General features: G+C 44.0%; 1 long non-coding RNA gene across 2 annotated transcripts; it reads right to left on the bottom strand.

Annotated features, from left to right (window-relative positions):
• Positions 1 to 13,655: 13,655 nt before the first annotated feature.
• Positions 13,656 to 23,366, bottom strand: LOC115158138 (uncharacterized). Of its 2 annotated transcripts, none has more exons than XR_003868624.1 (2): positions 22,882 to 23,366; positions 13,656 to 16,303 (listed from the first exon to the last, which is right to left on the bottom strand). It is a non-coding gene; the product is annotated as an uncharacterized LOC115158138 (long non-coding RNA). The 2 variants fall into 2 exon arrangements; XR_003868623.1 differs by lacking the exon at positions 22,882 to 23,366 and adding an exon at positions 22,710 to 22,863.
• Positions 23,367 to 25,536: the final 2,170 nt, after the last annotated feature.

Consider the following 25,536-nt stretch of genomic DNA (forward strand, 5'->3'; position numbering starts at 1 on the left):
CGCGACCGGAAGGCTCATGGGGCGACGCACAATTGGCCTAGTGTCGTCCGGGTTAGGGGAGGGTTTGGCCGGCAGGGATATTCTTGTCTCATCGCGCACTAGCGACTCCTGTGGCGGGCCGGGCGCAGTGCACGCTGACCAGGTCGCCAGGTGTACGGTGTTTCCTCCGACACATTGGTGCGGCTGGCTTCCGGGTTGGATGTACGTTGTGTCCAGAAGCAGTGCGGCTAGGTTGGGTTGTGTTTCGGAGGACGGATGGCTCTCGGCCTTCGCCTCCCCCGAATCCGTACAGGAGTTGCAGCGATGATACTACCAATTGGGGAGAAAAAGGGGGTCAAAAAATAAATAAATATAATAAAACATTATTTTTTTTAAATCGAAGTTAAAGAATATGACTAAATCTAATCAAACTTTAAATGCAATTTAAATAAAGTTTGATTTGATTTAGTCGTATTCTTTAACTTCGATTTTTGGTTGAGACGGAGACGTGAATCCAACATATTAATGACTAATGTGAAGATTACATTTCAAATCAACCAAAGCTTGAAAGCCTAGGCCCATATACTGTATATTGTATATTTTAGTTTAACCCTGGGTTGAATTAAAACAATAGCTGTTGCTGACTTTGCAAATGCTATATAGGCCTAAATAGTATAATTGATGATATATGACTTGTGTGGTTACATTTCATTTACTCTGTTAAACCTACCCTTTGGAACTACTTTGATAGCAACAGTGAATATATTTAGTTATTGAGAGGTCTGTGAATAAATCACTCACGATAGCGCATTGGTAGTAGGTAATATAAAAACTAAGCTGGGCTTGGTTAAACCCTGTATTGGAGACCAAATGAATAGTTGTAGATGAACTCTCCAATAGGAGGTGCTGCCCAGACACGTTTTTTTCCTGATATTGGACATTACGTTGAAGATCTGACGTTGTTTCAAAAAGGTACAAATTCAATTTACTGTATTTTAAAGAAGGGTTGTCTGTTTAAAATTGGTTACCATGATGACATAATCCTGTGATTGAAATTTCACCCTCATAACAAAAGTTGATGACTTTTTTTCAAATCCAATGTATTTTCCACGTAACATATACATTGACTAATTACACTGAGACAATGTTGATTCAACCAGTTTGTGCCCAGTGGCTCAAGGTGGGTATAGGGCAAATTCTAGTATCATGTAGTAGCCTAAACCTATCCATGTTACATTGAACTGGATGAATGGAATATGAAATGACAGTCATCCAATACGCTGAAATAGAAATAAGGCCATGCTCATAAGAAAAAGATTGTCTTCCCAAATCTGAAAGGGCACTAGCCGCCGCTGGTGTGTGTGTATGTGTGTCTGTGTGTGTGTGTGTGTGTGTGTGTGTGTGTGTGTGTGTGTGTCTGTGTTACCACAGAGAATGCAGTTCCTCCATTATCTAGCTCCACCCAAATGTGGCCTTGATACAACGAGGTCTAACGTTCTCTGTTGTTGGTTTTGTTCATTGTCATCAGCCCAGGACCTGGTACACTGATAAAATAGCTTCTTTGTGGTTCTCTGTTACTGTTGCACCACCAATCTGTTTCATTTTATGTGTTCCAAAAAAAAGTTAAAAAGGGAGTTCAAACTCGTTCAAGATTTATGATAAAAGATGCACTATGGAAGCTGCTTTTGTTTCACTGTTTCAGCCTTAAAACAGATACTCTTTAACTGTGAAGATGGGTTTCATTGAAAGGGGTGCTTTCTTATTGTACCACTTAAATAGAACTGAATTAAAAACAAAAAAATATATGAATATATATTTAGAAAATGCTATATTATTTATACATACACTGAGTGGACAAAACATTAAGGACACCTGCTCTTTCCATGACATAAACTGACCAGGTGAATCCAAGTGAAAGCTATGATCCCTTATTGATGTCACTTGTTAAATCCACTTCAAATCGGTGTATATGAAGGGGAGGAGGCAGGTTAAAGAAGGATTTTTAAGCAACTCAATATTTGGAAGGTGTCCTTAATGTGTTGTACACTCAGTGTACAGAATGGTAGTTGAATACATTTTTTTCAATTGGTTAAACTTTTATTTTGTTCAATATTGTTTTTAAGAGTATACATTTGCTGAACGCTTTACTATTGCTGTTATTCTGAAAGAGGATTATATCTGTTATTTTGTACATTGAAAAGTATAAATAAATATTTTAACAATGTGTCTAGTGGAAAGAGTTTTTTTAAAACTGTTTTTCAACAGAACATTGTACAAGTGGCAGCAACATGCTGAATTATAACTTACATTTGAATATTAAAACTCAATAAACAGCAGATGTAGACAATTAACTGTTAAGCAGGTAAACCATGGCTGGGATGGCACAGCAACGGAAACGCTCATTCCGGTTGTTTTACTGTATCACTACTGGGTAAATGGAAATGAACCATTGACTCCCATAAGCAATTAGCACCATCTACCTCAAGGTGGAGACATGTTACCATGGGCTTGTGTGAAGATGTTGCTTCACCTCCAACTGCAAGTTTCATCAGTGCTGCTTGCATAGTCACAGAAACATAGAATTCAGTAAACAGTGATCTCTGAAATACTTAACTTCTGATGAGGTTAACTTTATTTTTTTATTTTTCACCTTTATTTAACCAGGTAGGCAAGTTGAGAACAAGTTCTCATTTACAATTGCCACCTGGCCAAGATAAAGCAAAGGAGTTCGACACATACAACAACACAGAGTTACACATGGAGTAAAACAAACATACAGTCAATAATACAGTAGAAAAATAAGTCTATGTACAATGTGAGCAAATGAGGTGAGATAAGGGAGGTAAAGGCAAAAAAGGCCATGGTGGCAAAGTAAATACAATATAGCAAGTAAAACACTGGAATGGTAGATTTGTAGTGGAAGAAAGTAGAAATAATGGGGTGCAAAGGAGCTAAATAAATAAATAAATACGGTAGGGGAAGAGGTAGTTGTTTGGGCTAAATTATCGATGGGCTATGTACAGGTGCAGTGATCTGTGAGCTGCTCTGACAGCTGGTATTTAAAGCTAGTGAGGGAGATATGAGTCTCCAGCTTCAGAGATGTTTGCAGTTCGTTCCAGTCATTGGCAGCAGAGATCTGGAAGGAGAGACGGCCAAAGGAGGAATTGGCTTTGGGGGTGATCAGAGAGATATACCTGCTGGAGCGCGTGCTACAGGTGGGTGCTGCTATGGTGACCAGTGAGCGGAGATAAGGGGGGACTTTACCTAGCAGGGTCTTGTAGATGACCTGGAGCCAGTGGGTTTGGCGACGAGTATGAAGCGAGGGCCAGTCAACGAGAGCGTACAGGTCGCAGTGGTGGGTAGTATATGGGGCTTTGGTGACAAAACGGATGGCATTGTGATAGACTGCATCCAGTTTATTGAGTAGGGTATTGGAGGCTATTTTGTAAATGACATCGCCGAAGTCGAGGATCGGTAGGATGGTCAGTTTTATGGGGGTATGTTTGGCAGCATGAGTGAAGGATGCTTTGATGCGAAATAGGAAGCCAATTCTAGATTTAACTTTGGATTGGAGATGTTTGATGTGAGTCTGGAAGGAGAGCTTACACTCTAACCAGACACCTAGGTATTTGTAGTTGTCCACATATTCTAAGTCAGAACCGTCCAGAGTAGTGATGCTGGACGGGCGGGTGGTACGGGCAGTGATCAGTTGAAGAGCATGCATTTAGTTTTACTAGTATTTAAGAGCAGTTGGAGGCCACGGAACTGATGAGTCATGCATACAAATGGATATTAACACGTCGCCAAAATTTTCAAACATTAGGATTAGAAAATGTACAGATTCCTTCCATGTGAGATATCAGGTGACAAGAGTAACTGTTTGCAGAGAATGTATTCCTTTTAAGATCATTTTCTGGTTCCGAGCCATAGTTCTTTTTGCATGCCTGAATTTCCAGTATGTCCAGAAAACCTCTGTTTTGTGACACCAGATCTGTGAGTGAGGTGCAATGGTGAGAGTTGAAATGGAACCCCTGAAGGTATTTAATAAATTAATGAAGACTTTTGACATCATGTGAAGATAACTAGAAGTTACCCCTAAGCCATGTACTGAGTTGTCTGAGCTCTGGTGCGTGCAGTTTGTTTTGTCACTAGGTGAGAACATATTAGCATAGCTCCCGAGTGGCGCAGCGGTCTAAGGCACTGCATCTCAGTGCTTGAGGCGTCACTACAGACACCCTGGTGCAAATCCAAGCTGTATCACAACCAGCTGTGATTGGGAGTCCCATAGGGTGGCGCACAATTGGCCCAGCATCGTCCAGATTTGGCCAGTGTAGGCCGTCATTGCAAATAAGAATTTGTTCTTAACTGACTTGCCTAGTTAGATAAAAAAATAATAATAACACAGAATTCCATGTCTGTCTGCAACTCTTTGACACTCTCCCTCTTTCTGCAAAGGTGTCTGTTGGAGGATAGTTCAAGCTTAGATTGATTCTGCAAGTCACATTTTGATCAGTCATACAGTGGCGAGGAAGGACAAGCAACCCACTGGGCACACACTGGTTGAATCAACATTGTTTCAGCTTCATTTGTCAACGTATTGTGACATGGAATCAACATGGAAAATACATTGGATTTGAGAAAAGTCTAATTTCAACCAGCGTTGTAAACATTGAAAGTAAAACCTCAACTTAAATACATTGACTTAACCTGACCAACAGGTTGTTACATCAATCTACACTGAACAAAAATATAAACACAACATGTAAAGTGTTGGTCCCATGTTTCATAAGCTAAAATATAAAATCCCAGAAATGTTCCACATGCACAAAAAGCTTATTTCTCTCAAATTGTATGCACAAATTTGTTTACATCTCTGTAATTGAGCATTTCTTCTTTGCCAAGATAGGGCATATCAAGAAGCTGATTTAACAGCATGATCATTACACAGGTGTACCTTGTGCTGGGGACAATAAGAGTCCACTTTAAAATGTGCAGTTTTGTCACACAACACAATACCACAGATGTCTCCAGTTGAGGGAGCATGCAATTGGCATGCTGAGGAGTTTCAATATGTAATAAAGCCCTTTTTGTGGGGAAGAAAATCCTTCTGATTGGCTGGGCCTGGCTCCCTAGTGGGTTAGCTGCCAAGTGGCTAGGCCTATGCCTTCCAAAGCCCACCCATGGCTGCACCCCTGCCCAGTCCTGAGAAATCCATAGATTAGGGCCTGAGAACATTAAATATACACCATGGATACCAAAAATGTGGAACATCTTCCTAATATTGAGTTATACAGTGCCTTCGGAAAGTATTCAGACCCCTTGACTTTTTCCCCCCAAAAATATGTGATGTTATTCTAAAATTGAACAAATTATTTGTTTTCCTCGTCAATCTACACACAATACCCCGTAATCACAAAGCGAGAACAGGTTTAGAAAATGTTGCAAATTTATTACAAATAAAAAAGTATTCAGACCCTTTGCTATGAGACTCGAAATTGACTTCAGGTGCATCCTGTTTCCATTGAGCATCCTTGAGATGTTTTTACAACTTGATTGGAATCCAGCTGTGGTAAATTCAATTTAAAAGGCACACACCTGTCTATATAAGGTCCCACAGTTTACAGTGCATGTCAGAGAAAAAAACCAAGCCATCAGGTCAAAGAAATTGTCCGTAGATCTCCGAGACAGGATTGTGTCGAGGCACAGACCAGGAGAAGGCTACCAAAAAAATGGCTGCAGCATTGAAGGTCCCAAGAAGATAGTTTCCTCCATCATTCATTTTTTTCCCACTCCAATTTCCTGGTATCCAATTGGTAGTACAGTCTTATGCCATTGCTGCAACTCCTGTACGGACTCGGGAGAGGCAAAGGTTGAGAGCCCCACGTCCTCCAAAACACAACCCAGCCAAGCCGCACTGCTTCTTGACACAATGCTCGCTTAACCCGGAAGCCAGCCGCACCAATGTGTCGGAGGAAACACCGTACACCTGACGATCGTGTCAGCGTGCAGCGTGCCCACCACAGGAGTCGCTAGAGCGCGATGGGACAAGGACATCCCGGCCGGCCAATCCCTCCCGTAACCCGGACGACGCTGGGCCAATTGTGCGCCGCCCCATGGATCTCTCGGTCGCGGCCGGCTGCGACAGAGCCTGGACTCGAACTAGGTTCTCTAGTAGCACAGCTAGCACTTAGACCACTGCGCCATTCGGGAGGCCCCCGGCCGCCATCATTCTTAAATGGAAGACATTTGGAACCACCAGGGCTCTTCCTAGAGCTGGCTGTCTGGCCAAACTGAGCAATCGGGGGAGAAGGGTCTTGGTCAGGGAGGTGACCAAGAACCGGATGGTCACTCTGACAGAGCTCCAGAGTTCCTCTGTGGAGATGGGAGAACCCTCCAGAAGGACAACCATCTCTACAGCACTCCACAAATCAGGCCTTTATGGTAGAGTGGCCAGATGGAAGCCACTTCTCAGTAAAAGGCACATGACAGCCCGCTTGGAGTTTGCCAAAAGGTACCTAAAGACTTTCAGACCATGAGAAACAAGATTCTCTGGTGTGATGAAACCAAGATTGAACTCTTTGGCCTGAATGCTAAGCATCACGTCTGGAGGAAACTTGGCACCATCCCTACGGTGAAGAATGGTGGTGGCAGAATCATACTGTGGGGATGTTTTTCAGAGGCAGGGAATGGGAGACTAGTCAGGATCGAGGGAAAGATGAATGGAGAAAAGTACAGAGAGATCTTTGATGAAAACCTCCTCCAGAGCGTTCAGGACCTCAGACTGGAGCGAAGATTCACCTTCACCCCAGTCAACAACCCTGAGCACGCAGCCAAGACAGCGCAGGAGTGGCTTTGGGACAAGTCTCTGAATGTCCTTGAGTGGCCCAGCCAGAGTCCAGACTTGAACCCAATCGAACATCTCTGGAGAGACCTGACACTCCCCATCCATCCTGACAGCGCTTGAGAGGATCTGCACAGAAGAATTTGAGAAACTCCCCAAATATAGGTGTGTCAAGCTTGTAGCGTCATACCCAAGAAGACTCGAGGATGTAATCGCTGCTAAAGTTGCTTCAATAAAGTACTGAGTAAAGGGTCTGAATACTTACGTAAATGTGATATTTCTGGTTTTTATTTTTAGTACATTTCCAAAAAAATATGCTTTGTCATTATGTGGTATTGTGTGTAGATTTAAATTTAAAACAATTTAATACATTTTAGAATAAGGCTGTAACATAACAAAATGTAGAAAAAGTCAAGGGGTCTGAATACCTTCTGAATACACTGTATATTGGGTGGTAGAAAATGTGTTGAATTTCATATTGTATTAGACATATTTTATTTGACCTTGTTTCAATGTTGATAGTAAAATGGTATGTTTGAAGCAACGTCTTGCTTTCATCCTAAACAAAGAGGTATATTGAAATATGAACATTGACTCCTACTGGTATATGAAGGGTAATGCACTTCAGTGAGTAAATTCAACATAATTTCAAGTCAATGTATTTAAGTTGAAGTTTTACCCTAATTTCAATGTTTCCAATGCTGGTTTAAATGAGGTGAAAAGAGTACTGGTTGATTACTTTTTTCAAATCTAATATATTTTCCACTTTGATCCACGTCACAATATGTTGCCAATTATGTTGGAATAACATTGATTCAACCAGTGTGTGCTCAGCGGGTAAAAGTAAGGATACCTTAAAAGAAAATGACTAAAGTAAAGGTTAGTCATCCAGCAAAATACTACTTGATTTAAAGTCTAAAAGTATTTGGTTTTAATATCACAGTAAATGTAATTGCTAAAATATACATAAGTTATCTAAAGTAAAAGTATCAACAATTTAAAATTCCTTATATTAAACAAACCTGACGGCATTATTTTCTTGTTTTTTTATTCACAGTTAGCCAGGGGCACTTTCCAACACTCAGACATAATACACAAATAAGGCATGTGTTTAGTGAGTCCTCCAGATCAAAGGCAGTAGGGAGGACAAGGGATGTTCTCTTGATAAGTGTGTGAATTCGACAATTTTCCTGTCCTGCTAATGTCACACCCTGATCTGTTTCACCTGTCTTTGTGATTGTCTCCAATCCCCTCCAGGTGTTGCCCATCTTCCCCATTGTCCCCTGTGTATTTATACCTGTGTTCTCTGTTTGTCTGTTGCCAGTTCATTTTGTTTCGTCAAGCCTACCAGCATTTTCCCCTCTACTCCCGTCTCTCGATTGTTCCTGTTTCCTAGTTTCCCCAGTGTTGACCATTCTGCCTGCCCTGACCCTGAGCCTGCCTGCCGTCCTGTACCTTTGCCCCACCTATCTGGATTACTGACCTCTGCCTGTCCTAGAACCGTCTTTTGCCTGCCCCTGTTCGATTAATAAACTGTTGTTACTTCGACTTTATCTGCATCTGGGTCTTACCTGAAACGTGATAGTACGAACTGGCCATGACTGACCCAGCACCCTCGGACCAGCTGCGCAACGCCATCTCCTCCCATGGAGCCACCATTGGTAGGCACGAGGAATTGCTTCGTGACCTTATGTAGGGTGTCCACACCTTGGCCGAACACCAAGACCAGGTGTTGGACATCTTGCTGGAGCTATTCCGTGGGTTGGATGGGAGGCATACTACTACTACTACTACTACTACAGAACCTCACAGCCCCTCAGTAACTCAGCTGTTAGCAACACACCCTCACCGGTCACTCTGCCTTCCCGGGAATCCCGCTTACCTTTCCCGGAATGCTTTAATGGAGAGCCATCTGTTGGGCGTTTCTAGCTCAGTGTGCTCTCATCTTCGAACTTCAGCCCTCCAGCTTCGGCAGGACTCCCACAGTGTGGCAGACTATGCGGTGGATTTCCACACGTTGGCAGCTGAGAGTGCCTGGAACCAGGAAGCGCTGTTCGACATGTTCCTACACGTAATCTCGGAGGAGGTCAAGGACGAGCTTGCAGCCCGGGAATTACCGACAGATCTCGACTCCCTCATCGCCTTGACCATCAGGATCGATGGGCCACTATGGGAACGACAGAGGGAAAGGGGATTTGATTTTGCTCGCCCGTCCAAGGAAGTCCCAGATGGCCCCGTTGCCGAGAGAACCCGAGGCTACCCGAGGTTCCCCGAGAGTCGCAGAAGACGGTAGAGTCACCATTTTCTGAGCCTATGCAACTAGTCAGAACTGGGTTGTCTCCAGAGGAACGGCTATACAGGCTCAACACCAAGAGTTGCCTGCATTGCGGAGCAGACTCAGACGAGGAGACTGGGATGAAGTAACCAAGGTATGGAGTGCAGGCCAGGGGAAGCTCGGGTGGGTTGCAGGAAACCAGGTGTGGAGGCTGAGGCTGGAGCGAGAGGGGTTGGGACAGGGTAAGCAGGCCCAGAGGGGAATCCAAGGCTGAGTAACAGGATGAGGAGACGTGGGACAGGAGATAGGGACCAGAGTCAGAGCGGGAAGAACTGTAGCGGAGAGGAAAACCGTGTCAGGCAAGGAAAACAACCACAACAGGATCTAAATAGTAACAAACGGCTAGAAACGTAGACTGACTGAGCAGAGATTACGAAGTGGCAGGACTGAGTATTTGTAGAGGTCTTGATTATGGAACAGGTTGCAGCTGCTGGGGACTCCAGCACACCTGTCTCCACCCACACAATCACACACACAGGGAGAGGGAGAGAGCACTGGAGGAGTGGCGGCAGGTCAAGGAGACACAGGATGAGCAGTAGAGGGCGTGGCAGAAGCAGATGTAACAGTAATGTTCTCACATTGTTCCGAGAATGTTAAGAAATAACATTCTTCTGTTGGAATTTCAGTACTTCAGCATAATGTTTCCTCATGTCTCTGATTAAAGTCATGTTCTCAAATTGTTCAGAGAAGATTAAGTAACACTGTTCTTCTGTGGGAATTTCAGTACTTCCACAGAAGATTCCACACAAGTTCCCATGTGTTTCTATTTAATGTAATATTTTTACTACATTCTGGGAATGTTCTAAAAATGTGTGTGACTCAGAACATTATTGGAGTATTGTGTGTAGATGGGTGAGAAAAATTATAATATTTAATCTTTTTTAAATTCAGGCTGTAACACATCAAAATGTGAAACTCAAGTGGTGTGAATACTTGCTGAAGGCACTGTATGTTCGAGTCTCACTGATGCCATGTCACAATAAAAAATAAATGTGTTCACATAATTAATGCCTAAGGAAATTAATTTCCATGTGTCCTATCTGTGCTTGGAGTAATTAAACATTTAAAAAAAATAAGCTAGCAGTGTTATTCAAAATGTTATTCAAACATTATTTGCAAGTTAAAGAAGTTATTCAAAAACCTCCAAATAACCTATCATTTCCATTCTCAGAGCGTTAATAAAACCTCCCAAGAAAACTTTCAAGGAACCAGAGTAAAATGTTTTTAGAACCTCTATGCAACCAGAAAATGTACGTTTTACACGTCGAGAAATGTATGGCTTCGTTCCCACAACCAATGTGAAACCAAAATCATTCGTTCCGACAACTTCCAAAGAACCACATTTGCTAGCTGGGTTGTGGCCTTCTGTGTCTTTACAGTTGTTGTTGTTACATTGTTGAAGCAAACAACTGGTTTCAAGTGTCGCTCTACTTCTTCACACAAATTCCTGCACTTTATAGTAATAGGGGGAAAATTCCAGGCTTTATTAGTCCAGGGCTTAGCCGTTTGTTGAATCATATTTGACATGTCAAGGGCTAATCCACACACGGCAGCTCTCTCTCTCCCACTACTGGCCCTTCTCTGCTCCAATTGAGGTGTGATGGGTTAATGGTGGTTGCGTGCAGACGCAGCCGTGCCCTCTTTAATTACCCAGCACTTTGCCTCCAGGTGTTCAGCAGACAGCCAATGATGTACTGTCTGACATGACGATGGGCCCTGAAACCGCTCCAGTACGACACTCCTTCTGGCTTCTCTTCCCTTTCCTCTCCTCCCCCTCTCCTTTTCCACTTGCAGTTCATGAACCCGCCTGAATGCTAGCTACCTGAGTGAGTTATAAAATGATGTGTTCTCTACACTGTAAAATTAGGAGTGGGGACAACATTTGAACAGGCCGGGAGGTGGATGTGGTCTGGAGCGTGGGAGCATTTGCATCATTCTCCCTGGTTCTGATGCAGATTTTAAGTGGGTAAAAGGGATTTGACTGTGGTGAAGGAACAGAACAGAAGCAATGAGAAAAGAAGCTTCAAGGTGTTTGGAGTCTGAGGTAATGGATGAAGGTGTCATGGAGGTCACTGGCTATCTGTTCTTTTTCAGTGTTTAGATGGATGATTTCATAAACTGCCGATTTGACAATATCGGAAGTGCCTCCAAACACCTCCAAGTGGTTCAGAGAACATATGTCAGGAATTTCGCATTCAGCAGTCATACTAGGCTTACGCATTAAGCCATTACTAAATGCTATCTAATTAGTGTTGTGGATACAATCCCATCAATCAATCAGTGTTGTGGATTGTGGATACAAGTGTTGTGGATACAATCCCATCCAATCAATCACAACACTTGTCTTTTCCTTTCCAGTTAACATCAGATCATTGACTCCATGCTCCTGCCAGCACAGAGAACAAAGCAAGGGAAGGGCGTAGCTGCGTAATCACAGCTTGTCCACACAGTGCATTATTTGCATAGTACACCATTGCTGCCATTGAATTTGTCTGTCGCACCTGGCAATGGGATCTTGCCTTGAGGAACTGGAGTACTTTTGGTTCAGTATATTCAGTTGTTCTTGTGTTGTAAGCCCTGTCGGCTTTGATTTAGTTTTGATATAAGTTTGGAAATATGTACTGTAACTGTAGTGAGGGCACACACACACACACCACACACACACACACGAGCTGGCCTCTAAGAAGCTGAGGTCAGCACTGACACGGTGTAGGAAAAACCATCTGGAGAGGAAAAGGGAGCATGAGAGCAGGGAGGAGATGTACTGAGGCCTTCAACTCAGCTGTTTCCCTCTCCTTTATCAGCCTCAGATCTCCCTATCGCTCCAGTCTGGCTCCCAGATCAGAAGATGTAAGGGGGAGGACAAGACAGAGGTTATGTAGGACCAGGAATTCTCTTGTCCACGTGGTCTGTCGAGGAAAAGCTACGGGCCCTAGTTGTGAGAAACTAGAGCAGGGTACTGAGAGCAGGGTACTGAGAGGCAGGGTACTGAGAGGCAGGGTACTGAGAGGCAGGGTACTGAGAGCAGGGTACTGAGAGCAGGGTACTGAGAGCAGGGTACTGAGAGTTCACTCATTCATTGAGTAAAAAAAGATTATTTCTCAAAATAAGTTCATGTTCCATAAACTTGGACTTAGTCCAGCAACAATTACTTTGTTCTTAACCTTGTGAGCAAATCTGGGCAAGTTTGGACTTTTATCCTCTCCTTATTCTTTTGGCTGAGCACTGTTGCCACTTAACTAATTGTGTTGGGAAAGATGTTTCAAGGGCGATGACACTGCGTACATTTTAAACGAAGACATATTTTCTCTGAAAGAGAGAAGCATTCTTGAGGTAAAGCTCAATTGACACACCAGATGATGCATGATGACATATTAGGTGATATATGAGGACACGGGTATGACATGTGAAGAAATCCTTCTTCCCTTCCAATAGTCGCTCCCCTCAAGTCCTGCACATATGAACTTCATAAAGAATACTCATAGGAAATTCTGTGTCATTTTTGCGTGACTTCACACCGCATAATTTTTCAAAGAGATGTCCTTTTCTTCACTGAGAGTTGGGTTTTGGCAAGGTCGTGACCTGTGGCTGGGAGAACCGACAGGCAGTACCCCCAATTCCGTGGTTTTTCTCCAAGCTTGTCATTTACACGCTATGAGGCAGAGTGGACCGGGGCTTGGCTTTGTAACACAGCTGGTACTGCTCAGCCTAAGCCAATTACCCAGCCTGCACGCTGCCACGGCCAGGACCACAAGGACCCTGATTAAATAGTGGAGGGGGCAACAAAAGCGAATCAAGCCAAATAAAGCAGCCACATCATGAAATCTGGTCAGCCTTTGAGGAGGATGATAAAATGACTTTGACATTGCTATGGAAACTAAAATAGGAGTACTGGGGAGAGCCAAGTCTTTGGTCTGGGTAACCCATTTAGGACTGTGCGTATATATATATATATATATGTTTTTATTTAACCTTTATTTAACTAGGCAAGTCAGTTATGAACAAATTCTTATTTACAATGACAGCATACTCCAGCCAAACCCAGACAACACTGGGCCAATTGTGCCCGCCGTATGGGACTCCCAATTACAGCTGGATGTGATACAGCCTGGATTTGAACCAGGTACTATAGCGATGCCTCTTGCACTGAGATGCAGTGCCTTAGACCGCTGCGCCACTTGGAAGACAATTTAGAGGGCTTAGAGAGCCAGTGTGTATTGTCATATTTATGGTTCTAGTGTGGGTTGTCGGCAGCCCACTAGGTGGATCAAGTGTAATCTTGGTGGGGATTTGAACCTGTGACCTGCAATTACATGAGAAATCATTTGGGTGTCATTTAAGACCCTTTCATGTACCATGTACCAAGTAAAAACCTAAACCTAATCAATGACATTATGATAAAAGGCTGGTGTTGATCCTCATCTGTCACTACACCCACATAGAAGCAAGAGAAAACCTTGGGAACCTTCAGAATGAAGAAATTGTAGAGCAGACATTGTATGATGTGATACTTTTTTATTAATGGATTTTATGGTAGGATTACATGAGATTTACAGCAAAAGTGGTGACTCACAGAACAGCATGAAAGAGATACCTGTGACAACAAAGGAAGAGCAGCATGCCTCCGAGTTAAGAAACCACAAATACGACATTTTAAGTAGTAGCTTGATGTTAATCTCCTGTCTGATGGATTAGGCTAGTTTTATCCCCTAATAGATATTAAAAAAAAGATCCATGGCATTTGATTGATATGAATTTGGAACAATGCCCCGAAGACAAGAATCCACCAGTCTTGTCATATTACAAAACTAGATTTCATTCAGGTAATCTCTTCAAGGTTAAAAGTAATTGCAAAAATTTCAAGAGGCGGCAAACGCCATCTACAATCCACGGCCCATTGGATGAGCTGAGATTTATCGTTTAGTTAATGAAACTCTTTTATCCTACGAGTAAAAAAATCTTAAGATGAAGAATGTTTCCAAAGTCCTGATTTATAACGTGCTACATTATCTCTGTGGCAGGGGAGCATAAAGTAAAATAGCAGACATTCCCAATCAGCTGAAAATGAGGCTCTCTAGGTAACGTCAATTACATGGACATAGCAGACATTTTACTTGGATTACCTCACAATGAACTTCGGTTTCTCCATTTTGGGCTCAGAGAGCTAGAGAGTGCGTGTGTGCTTGGCTGCGGCATTGTGAAGGGAAAAAAAGCCATACTGAAATAAACATGAAGTCTGGGGAGAATAACTGCATCAGTATGCAGCAAATTCAATGTACCTTCTCCACGCTGCCTGCCAGTTCCTAGTGATAAATCTGGTTATGAAACATTCATACTTGAAGCAGGGACATTCAACTCTCACAGGCTGCAATGCCTCTGTCTGATATCTCAGGGTTTAATGCTGACAGGAATGTTGGGTTTCATCAAGGCCAATGGCACAAGCCCTTGGGGTTCTGGTGGGCAGGGCTAATGGGGTACTGGACGTCTTTCTGCATGCTGATTGGAGGGCGTAATGGCACACAGTGGGCTCCACTCCTGTTCCTGCTGAACTGAGCCAGTACTCAGAGTTCAAACTGATACCAGTTCAGTAGGCACAGGAGGGCACAGCCCAAACCATAGAGTAATTTAACCCTCCACGTCCACCCCTTTAGAACCACTCTACCACTCTGCATTGAGACCGAATGGAAACCACAGAACATACTGTAGCCAATTTGATGGGTAACCCTGAGAAACTTTCAATTGAATGCCTTCCTAAGCAGTTACCACAAGGGGTCTAAACCTCTTGACAAAACAACATTACAATAGGCCATAAGAACGCTATAATAATGATCCACAACTAACCTACTGACCAATGGACAAGGGGACAGAGATAACTACAAAAACAGAAATGAAAGCATAAAAAAGATGCAAATGGGCCTCACGTAAATGGGTTGACCACTGTCCCACAAGATGTTTTGCATGTATGTCAACTCATAAAGTGAATTTCACACACTCGTAATGTGGCCTCAGAGTTGCATGGTAGCTTGGTATGGTTCAATACCAAGTACCAAGCACCCACAGCTCAGAGTGTGACAAGAGGGCAGCCTAGCCCACACACCAGCTCAGCTCCGAGGAGGAGGTGAGGTGAGCTGTGCCCCATCCTCTGCCACATAAATCAGTGCCAGTGCTGAGTGCCAAAGCCGGGCGCTGTGCTCTGACTGACTGAGATGGAGTGTGGAACTGGGCATGCCTGGGCTGGCCTGACATTCCCCCAGCAGCCTTCTTTCCTCCGCTCTTTACGGGGATCGTGCTGTGTCCCGCTGTTGCCTCTGTCTCCCTGCCCACGCAACACCTCACTCCTCCATCATTATCTCTCCCTCTCTTCCCACCTTCTTCCTTCGTCTTCACATCTCAGAACTCAGCCAGTACTCGTTCATCGCCATCGTTTGGAACGCATCCTGCTGCATCAACTATTTCACCGCAGGCACTGAACTTAGCCACTGTGAACAACACATAAGAGGGATCAATGCTCACCAATTAGCTAAGCTCTGTGCCTTTAGCAAGTGGCTGCTCACTACAGGATGCACATGAGGAAAATAGACTTTCACTGGCAGTCTGGAGGAACGTTGATTGATTCCTCTAAAGCTGGAAGTACTTTGTAGACTTCTATAGAAGGTAAAACACTCTTTGCTCTTTGAATCTATCCACTCCTTATGTCTATACGCAAAGGCTGCCAAAGTAGGCTCAGTTTCCTACAGTTCCCGTTTGTAAGGAGGTAATACCAGGAAGTAATCTGTAAATCCCTGTGTGAGAGCTGAAAACAGCTTTTATCTGGAGTTGAGTATTATTTTACATGATCTTGTTTCCATAGACCACAGTGGGCCAAGACGGGAAACAGAAAGGACGTACCCTGATGGGTAGAACATACCGGTGCCACCTGGGTCACCTGGAGAGCTGCCTGTGTAAGGGTGGAAATCCCTGGCAATGTGATTTTCGTTTATATTTGTGCACCAAATCACTGTGCCAGGAACCCTCCCCACCACAGCCAGACTGGTAGCGAGCGTACCCGGTGCCCATCCCTGGCCCGCAGCGGCGGCGCCTCCAGATGTCTCCCCAGACATCTGGAGTGTCCTCTGGCTGTCCTCTGGCAGCTCCCAGTCAGACCCACCCTGAAGGGAGAAAGAGAGGGGAGAGAAGCCGTCACCACCTCAGCACTGACCGGGGGAAAGATGACCTACTGTTCACCATGCAATACAGATGAGACTGATATGGAAGACAATAGTCTGATCTCCAGAACGAAAGGCGGTTTTGATTAAGTAAGTGAACATGAAGAATGGCTGTGCAGACTTGGGTTGCATGCTGTTTGCGTCAGAGGGAAGCAGTCAAGCAGCAGATGTGGAGGCTGGTTGGAATATGCAGACACAGCTGTTCAGTCAAGGCTCATTGTTTGGAGTGACTCAGAGGGAAAACATTGTTCTTGTTTGGAATGGCTGGAGCACTTTCTATTGCTACTGGACATCAATACTCCCAATAACACCAGAACTAGAGAAAAACAGGACATGAAACACACAGTATGGACCATGCGACATATATTATGTAAAGACAAGTTGTCCCAAAACACTTCACAGAAGTAGAATAGAATTCAGCTGTCCCTATAGGACAGGGGTGTCAAACTCATTCCATGGAGGGCTGAGTGTCTGCTGGTTTTTGGTTTTCCCTTTCAATTAAGACCTAGACAACCAGGTGAGGAGTGTTCCTTACTAATCATTGACCTTAAATCATCAATCAAATCCACGGAAGAAGTGTGAATCCGCAGACACTCGGCCCTCCATGGAATGAGTTTGACATGTGCCATAGGAGAACGTATTTTTGGTTCCAGGTAGAACCCTCTGTAGAAATGGTTCTAAATGGAACCCAAAAGGTTTCTACCTGGAACCAAAAAGGGTTCTTCAAAGGGTTCTCCTATGGGGACAGCCGAAGAACCTTTTAAGGTTCTAGATACCATAGCACCTGATTTCAGCCTTAGTCATAGAACAGAGATTAGCAGAACGTCCAATAAGCTTCAAGTTCTGTAGTGTCTTAGAACATTCAAGTTCATGGGCGTAACTTGGCGGGAAAAGAAAATCATAAACAAACTCAACTCTTTTAACAACTTCCTTTTCCTGCTGTATGAGGAATGTCATGTAAGTAGTATCATTATTGTTGTTGTTTTCTTCCAGAGGAAAATTCCAGGGTCACCCTCGTGGTGACTACATAATGACAGGATTGTAGAGTTGTGAGGAGGTCTGGTGTGCACTACACAGTCTGAGGAGGTGACCAGCGGGGGCTCAAATACAGGGTGGCATTAAAGAGGAATCATAGAAAGCTCCTCCCACACAAATCCTAAATGTCTATGGCCAATTTCATCTCAATGGAGTCCCTCTGCCCGTTTTACACTGAGTATACCAAGCATTAGGAACACCTTCCTTTTTTTGAGCCCCTCCCCCCTTTTGCCCTCAGAAGAGCCTCAATTCATCGGGGCATGGACTCTACAAGGTGTCGGATGCTGGCCCATGTTGACTCCAGTGTTTCCCACAGTTGTGTCAAGTTGGCTGGATGTCCTTTGGGTGGTGGACCATTCTTGATACACACGGGAAACTGTTGAGTGTGGAAAAACCCAGCAGCGTTGCAGTTCTTGACACAAACCGGTGCGCCTGGCACTCACTACCATACCCTGTTCAAAGGCACTTAAATCCTTTGTCTTGCCATTTCACCCTCTGAATGGCACACTTACACAATCCATGTCTCAATTGTCTCAAGGCTTAAAAATATTTTTTTTATCCTGTCTCCTCCCCTTCATCTACACTGATTGAAGTGGATTTAACAGGTGACATCAATACGGGATCATAGCTTTCACCTGGATTCACCTGGTCAGTCTATGTCATGGAAAGAGCAGGTGTTCCTAATGTTTAGTTCACTCAGTGTATCGTGTAGTGCACTTACATTTCAGTCAGCTATAAATAATTGATTTAATGTGCAACACACATAATTATGCATAGCACTGACCTTGCCCAGGTTACATTTATTATCCCTGAGTTTTTAGCTTTGTCAATAAGCGTTACATACTGTATATTTTTACGTTAACTCTCAGGGGAATGGCCTACCCTTGCATGTCTGTAAAGGCAACACCCTGTCCTGTCTTTGGTCTTTCACCCATACATTGTCATTCTGTAGCAGCCAGGGTACTGCTATATACACTGTGCAGGATTGTAGCAATATTCTGCTCAATGCCAAGTAGGATACTTGGCATTGAGCAGAATATTGCTACAATCCTGCACAGTGTATATAGCAGATTGGCCAATATACTACGGCTAAGGGCTGTGTCCAGGCACTCCGCATTGCGTCGTGCTTAAGAACAGGTCTTAACCGTGGTATATTGGCCATATACCACACCTCCTCGGGCCTTATTGCTTAAGTACCTTTAATAAAAAACTGTGATGCAGAATTTTCTCAGGCGGGGGAAATATGTATGTCCTGTCTGTCTAGCCCGATGTTAACACCTGGCCCCTCCTTCCCGTCTCTGGAATGATGAATAACTATGTTTGTCTAGTTTAGAGATGTGAAACGGCAAGTTGTGCTTCACTGCCTGTAGACAGACAGAGAGAGAGAGAGACAGACAGACAGAGAGAGAGAGAGAGAGAGAGGGAGAGAAAGAGAGAGATGGAAGAGCGAGTTAGAGAGAAGGGGAGTTGTCTTGCCCCCTTTGTCACTTGTGCGTCAGTGTGTATGTTTGATAGATGTGCTATCGGAAATTTCTTTGCTGATCTCATTTTTCCCCGATCAATGTCTACAGAGCGACTGTTGACGGTGACATTTTCTCGGCATGTCTGCCAAGACAGAGGCACAATGACAGGACTCTGTGGCATATCAGTTCAACTCTAGTAAGCAAACAAAGGATCAGGCCTACCCAACACCACGCAGCACAGGAAATGAACTGATACTGTATTTGGAATGGGCAACTTGCAATAGAATATAACAGAATTTGGAGAACCAGACATTCTATAAACAAAAATGTAATACATTCATATTCAGATTTCAATTTTAATGTTCTTAACATCATTTCCACATATATCCATAGTAGACAACCACTACGCTCAGCTAAGTTTGCTTATGGGTTGGGATGCATTGTGTTTTCTGTCCGAGCCAAGCAAAAGGAGCTCATTCAAAATGTGATGGATCGCTTTTCTGCTTATTATGCGCCAGGCTACGATGTTTCCCAGGCATGATGGAAGAACACCAAACTGGTCAAATATCTCTCAATGCCCAACCGCAACTCCTCTGTTTACACAGTAGACATGGCATATATCTGATGGTTCTGACTGCAGGTGTAAGTTTAGAGTCTGACCACAGGAACACACTGTTAACGTCATCCAGCATCTCACACACGGGCGCCGAAATGATTTGCCACTACGAAACGCTGCTCTCGCAAAACAAAACTAGCACAGGAGAGAGTGAGCCAGCTAGAGAGTAAGGACTACCCCCCTCTTGCTTATAAACCACTTATAAATGCCACATTAGTCTACTTCATGCTATTCTGTTCTACTCTATTCTATTCCATAGGTGATTCGTGTGAAACAGAGCAGAGGCCTAAAAGTCTGAATTGTAAGATATTGATCTCATTGCAGGACTTCCATCCCTCCGACCTTCTCTGCTGGCTGTCCTAGTGTTAAAGTATATAGGCTTTAGTGGTGACTGGTGAGTTGACCATGACGGAGGAGCTGTGGTTTGGGAGATGAGAGGAGATCCATGTTGAACCCAAAAGGTCAGACCCTATCCTTGTTCCAGCAGGCAGAGAGAAGCACCACGGCATTAAAAAGTCATTGTAGCTGTTCATTAGGTCTGGATTTCATTATTCACCCCATTTGAGTCACTCAATTAGAGTGAGCAACCTCTCAGGACTGACATATGGAGGCACTGGGGATCAAAGAGAAGCTTCTGGTGTCCCGTTAGCTATAATTCAATTTGCACTTATGTTACCAGTAGGCTTACATCACAATCTAACCTAATGAATGTCTTTTGAACTTGTTGTTCTGAATAGCAGATTTTGTTGAACGTTCATGAGTGAATTTGGTATTAGTCTATCTAATAATTATCTTAAGTGGTTTGAAGTCTGCTTTAGATCCAAAAGTATGCACTCCCCTCGAGATGAAAATTGAGGTAAGAAAAACGTTTATTTGCTTTGACGCACTTAAGGATCATGATCGATCTTAATGTGTAATGGATAAGTCAAAAATAAAATCTGCATAAAAGCAGCTTGGAAGCTTATGCTATCACATCATCTGATGGCCTGGCTATTAGCTAAGAGCTGTTACTGTTCCTATTAGCTATGCTGAGTGGGAGAGAGAGAGAAAGAGGAGAGAGAGAGAGAGAAAGAGGGAGGGAGAGAGAGAGAGAGAAAGAGGGAGGGAGGGAGAGAGAGAGAGAGAGAGAGAGAGAGAGAGAGAGAGAGAGAGAGAGAGAGGAGAGAGAGAGAGAGAGAGAGAGAGAGAGAGAGAGAGAGAGAGAGAGAGAGAGAGAGAGAGAGAGAGGAGAGAGAGAGAGAGAGAGAGAGAGAGAGAGAGAGAGAGAGAGAGAGAGAGAGAGGAGAGAGAGAGAGAGAGGAGAGAGAGAGAGAGAGAGAGAGAGAGAGAGAGAGAGTGAACTCACACAAACACATGAGCCTGTGGTTTACCTACGGAGACAGACTGAACACATCAATGTGTCAGTCAGAAATATATGTCAGTCAGAAAGTCACAAACTACACTGAACCAGACAAAACCATCAGCTGGTTCACCTGAAGCCATGTCATGGATAACACAACATCAGTCATAGCCAGACAGAGCGTTAAAAAACAATGCATGTACGAAGACAGGAAGAGTTGCCGTGCACAGTGGACGGATGGTGACCCCGGTGACTGGAAGACTCCCTCCCTCCCCATTCCAATGCTATCTCTTCTCTCCACACTGAGGCCTGTTTTTCCATGACAGATGCCTCCAATTGTAGGCTGCTGTTGCTGCTGTTACTGTAATGTGAAGCACAGCATAGTTTTCATGACCTGATTATTCAATGACTGGCGAACAACATATTGACCTGACCAACGTTACTGCGACAACCTCACACACCTGTGATCCGGCTAACTGAATTGGTGGGTGCTGAAAGGATGCTGTGTTCGTGTTTACTCAGAAGTGTCATGCCCATTGAATTTGTCATTTGATGAGCGTAATATAAAAATCTAGATTGTTTTATAAGATGTTGAATTTGGTCATCAAACAGTCTGAAAATGATTGGGTGCGTGACACCACTGAGTTCTGTGGACTGTACAGGAGGCGTCTGTGAGTGTGTGCCCTGTCTGTGAGTGTGTGCGCTGTCTGCGAGTGTGTGTGCTGTCCGCGAGTGTGTGCGCTGTCCGCGAGTGTGTGCGCTGTCCGTGTTTGTCCATTTCTTTGTAAATGCGTGTGCCTATGCGTGTGAGCACGTGTTTAAACTCGCACTCCGGTGCCAACAAGGGAAGCTGTTTACTACTTGGTGGGTCGTAAAAGTAAATACTATGCGTCAGTCTGGCCTATCAAAGACTCCTTCATTGAGTGCATGGCTTGGATGTGTTTGGTAATTGCCAGGGTTCAGACAGCCGTTCCTGTTTCACTGTGTGGTGACAACTCATCCTGTGTATTTAAATGTTCCAGACCTGATTGAAGGAACACACACACACACACACACACACACACCGAGCCAACAAAAGACACACACGAGCACACATACCCACATAAATGTGCACACACATATACACGGATGTGCGCGCGCGCGTACACACACACACACACACACACACACACACACACACACACACACACACACACACACACACACTCAATTGTCCCTATTATTGACAAAGACATCGACATCAGTCCAAATAATAAACCTTTTGTTAATTATTCCCCATCTTGCAGGCAACGCCCAAAGACTCCAGCAGGAAAACGCACCTAAAGAAATACAAATATCAGACCTGGTGAATCTCTTGTCTGTTTGGAACCACTAGAACAGTAAATCAGAAACAATGGAACATTTTCAAAAAGTTGGACTACTTGTATCAAAATATAAGAATTTGAGTTTATCGAGTCAAACTATTCCTTGTCCAAATATAAACTAGACTATGTATTTAAAGAGCCTTAGTACACAGTAGTGCTCAAACGCTCACAAATTCACTCAATTAAACTGGATAGAGGGTTGATCCTTCATACACAGCTAGGTCGAAACACGGTCTCAAATAGAAACCTGACATGGATTGTTTTTCTTACAATGTGGGAACATTTCAGTTCTGAAATATGTGAACAGGCCAACAGTAACCTACCAACATGCAAATCTCCTCAAGCCCATTATGACAGATACGCAATACAAATACCAATCATCTATCAATGTTACAACTTGTTTTTCATATGAACAGATTCAAACAGTCATTAAACAGTAAATGGTATGTTTTCTTCATTCTTCCTGATAGCATCACAGTCAATGGAAAGAGAGCCTGGCTGTAGAAATGTACAGTAGACATTGTGAACTTACTCTGATGCCCAGTCTGCTTGGCTCACTTTAGACAGGTCTGATGCTGTTGCTGGTTGTCTGATCTAAGTGACTGACAAGGGAGTTGCCTTAGCCTACTAAGAGGGAAAGTGAGAGTGAGAGAGAGAGAGTGAGAGAGAGAGAGAGAGAGAGAGAACACAGTGCTGCCACTCACCATGCCCACAGATCCAGCAGTGCTGCATGAGAGCCGAGTTCAGCTGAGGATATGGAGGAGTGGAGCAGTCAGTGGAGGAGTTCTTTCTCGGAAGACTGCTCTAAGGAATGTTCTATTTCAGATCCAGCAGCAGCAGCAACTTTGTCCTGTGCCGAGGTCTCTTTTGGGGACATAAAAGGGGGAGAGGAGATGAGGGAGAGAAGGGTTGTCCTGTCCTGGTCTGTTCGGTTTCCCCATAGAGAAGAGGAGAGGAGAGGAGAGGTCAGACTTGGAGCTAGTTAACACAACCCGCTGGCTAGTGACTGGCTGCTACCGTAGTTTCTTTTAACCTGATGAATCACTCTGGAGATGCACAGCATCAGTTCGTCCACTTACAGAAGAGTAACAGGAGAGAGAGAGAGAGAGAGAGAGAGAGAGAGAGAGAGAAAGATATAGAAAAGGATAGTGAGAAAAAAACGTTTAACTGTTCGTCCCGAGAGATCCACTATCCATGTGAGAGTCTGGAAGCAGTGCTGCCCTCCTTTCTTCCCTCCCTTTTCCCTCCCTCCTTCTCTTCTTTCATCCCCCTCTCAGTTTTTTTCCAGGCTCCGTTGAGACTCTTATTGTGGCAATTGCATTAGCCTTCAGCCAGAGAGGAATGGCTCTAAGTGCCTAATGCATTCTCTCTCTCTCTCTCTCTCTCTCTCTCTCTCTCTCTCTCTCTCTCTCTCTCTCTCTCTCTCTCTCTCTCTCTCTCTCTCTCTCTCTCTCTCTCTCTCTCTCTCTCTCTCTTTCTCTCGCTCTCTCCTCTCTCTCTCTCTCTCTCTCTCTCTCTCTCTCTCTCTCTCTCTTGTGTTTCAGTCTGACTTGTACACGTACACACACCTCCTCTCACTCCTTCTTTTGTGCTTTTCTTTCTGTCATGACTTATCCCTTAAAGGGGCACTGTCTCTGTTTTCTTTCTGTCATGACTTATCCCTTAAAGGGGCACTGTCTCTGTTTTCTTTCTGTCATGACTTATCCCTTAAAAGGGCACTGTCTCTGTTGAAAGAACAAGGGCATCTTGTAGATTGAAGAAATTTCGAACCTCAAACTGTGCAAATGTCAAGACACAGGTTCTGCTCATGAAAGACTGAACTCCTTGAAGTTACATAATGCTTCACAAAAAGCGGTGGGTGGGAGAAAAGCCATGTCAAAGTAATTATACTGAGAAATGACTTCTCAGTGTAATAAATCATCAAGCTACACACATAAACAATGTAAGGACTCATTCTTCCTAAGAATCACTACTTCCTAAGTTTAGTTTTCTGATGCATTGTGGGGTGATTTTGTCCTTTAAACAGAAGACACTGAGGCATTGATCCGTTTGAGTTCATTTCAAACAAAAGAGCATCTCAATGTGACTATCTGGAACACAGAGCCATATTGTCCCTCTTTATCTCTAAATCATTTTGTTGTTGTTTTCCTCTAGACCGTGCACACAAGCCGGCTTTCAAATGGTGGTAGTCCATTAATGAACAGAGGGGCCCTGGGTTTTATTTTTTTTCTCCTTGCTAGGTTTGTTTATTTATCCTGAGCTGGAGCATTTTAACTTTCCAGGGGCCGTTGCCAGGCCAGGGGAGTAGGGGCAGGCAGGGCAGGGCTGGCTTTGTCAGGGTGGGCTGGAGGCAGTGCCAAATGGGGATGCCATGCATGGTGCTGCCTGTGCCGGGAAGGGATGCCTACAAAGGACACACAGAGGCACACGCACACAGCCACACTTACACACACAGCCTACGCACATGGGCACCACTCTCAACCCACTGGGAGAGGTTACACGGCATGTGGCAGAGACACAGTTCTCTCCTGCCCACACTCGGCTTCCGGACAAGAGCCTGCCTCTTCATAGGGCAACAAGAGAGGGCACAAAGGAAGGGCAGATCACAATGTCGAAGGATGCCTGTCCTCTATCCTGATATCTGCATGTGATCAGGGCTTTTATCTAAAAAAAAAAGGGGTTTTGTTGAAATAACCTTCAGTGCCAATATTGAGGTTGACATCTGAAAATAAAACTAAATAGGCACAACTTGCTAATATAATGACCTCTAGAAAACCCTTTTTCCTCATCTGTCCTGAGGTGTTGGTTGGAATTATCCGTGGGCAGGAACCCTGCCTGATCTACGCCAACACATGCAGAGGCCTGCTCAATTGCTTCTTCCAATAAAAATAGACACATATGTTTCCTAAAGCTTTGAGAATTTGACGGTAAAGCTGTTAAAGAGGGAGAGCGTGGTGCATATTGCCATGTGTTCTTTCGAGAGCTTTCTCTTTGAGGGCTTTGTAATAAGGTCATGTTCACCCCAGTCACGACTGACAGAGCTACGGAAATAAATAAATACGTCAAGTCAATGTGTTCTTTCAAAATCAATGTAGGCTGCAACTATTCACAGTTCTTACATTTCGTGGGGTAAACCTGTGGAAATACACACGCTACAGTACACAATAGGTGGGCTGTCGTTGAGTGACCTGAGTTAATCCTTCCCACATAGTGAATTGGATAACCAAGTACCGTGGGGATGAAGAGAGGGTTAGATTCCTCTGTGGATCTGTTGCATCCTGGGAATTGGGAGGAGTGGAGAGAAGGGAAGGAGGCAGGCACACGTGGTGTCTATAGCTGTATGGCCGTCTGTCCCGTGG

Source organism: Salmo trutta, chromosome 22 (assembly GCF_901001165.1).
Source record: "Salmo trutta chromosome 22, fSalTru1.1, whole genome shotgun sequence".
Lineage (NCBI taxonomy): Eukaryota > Metazoa > Chordata > Actinopteri > Salmoniformes > Salmonidae > Salmo > Salmo trutta.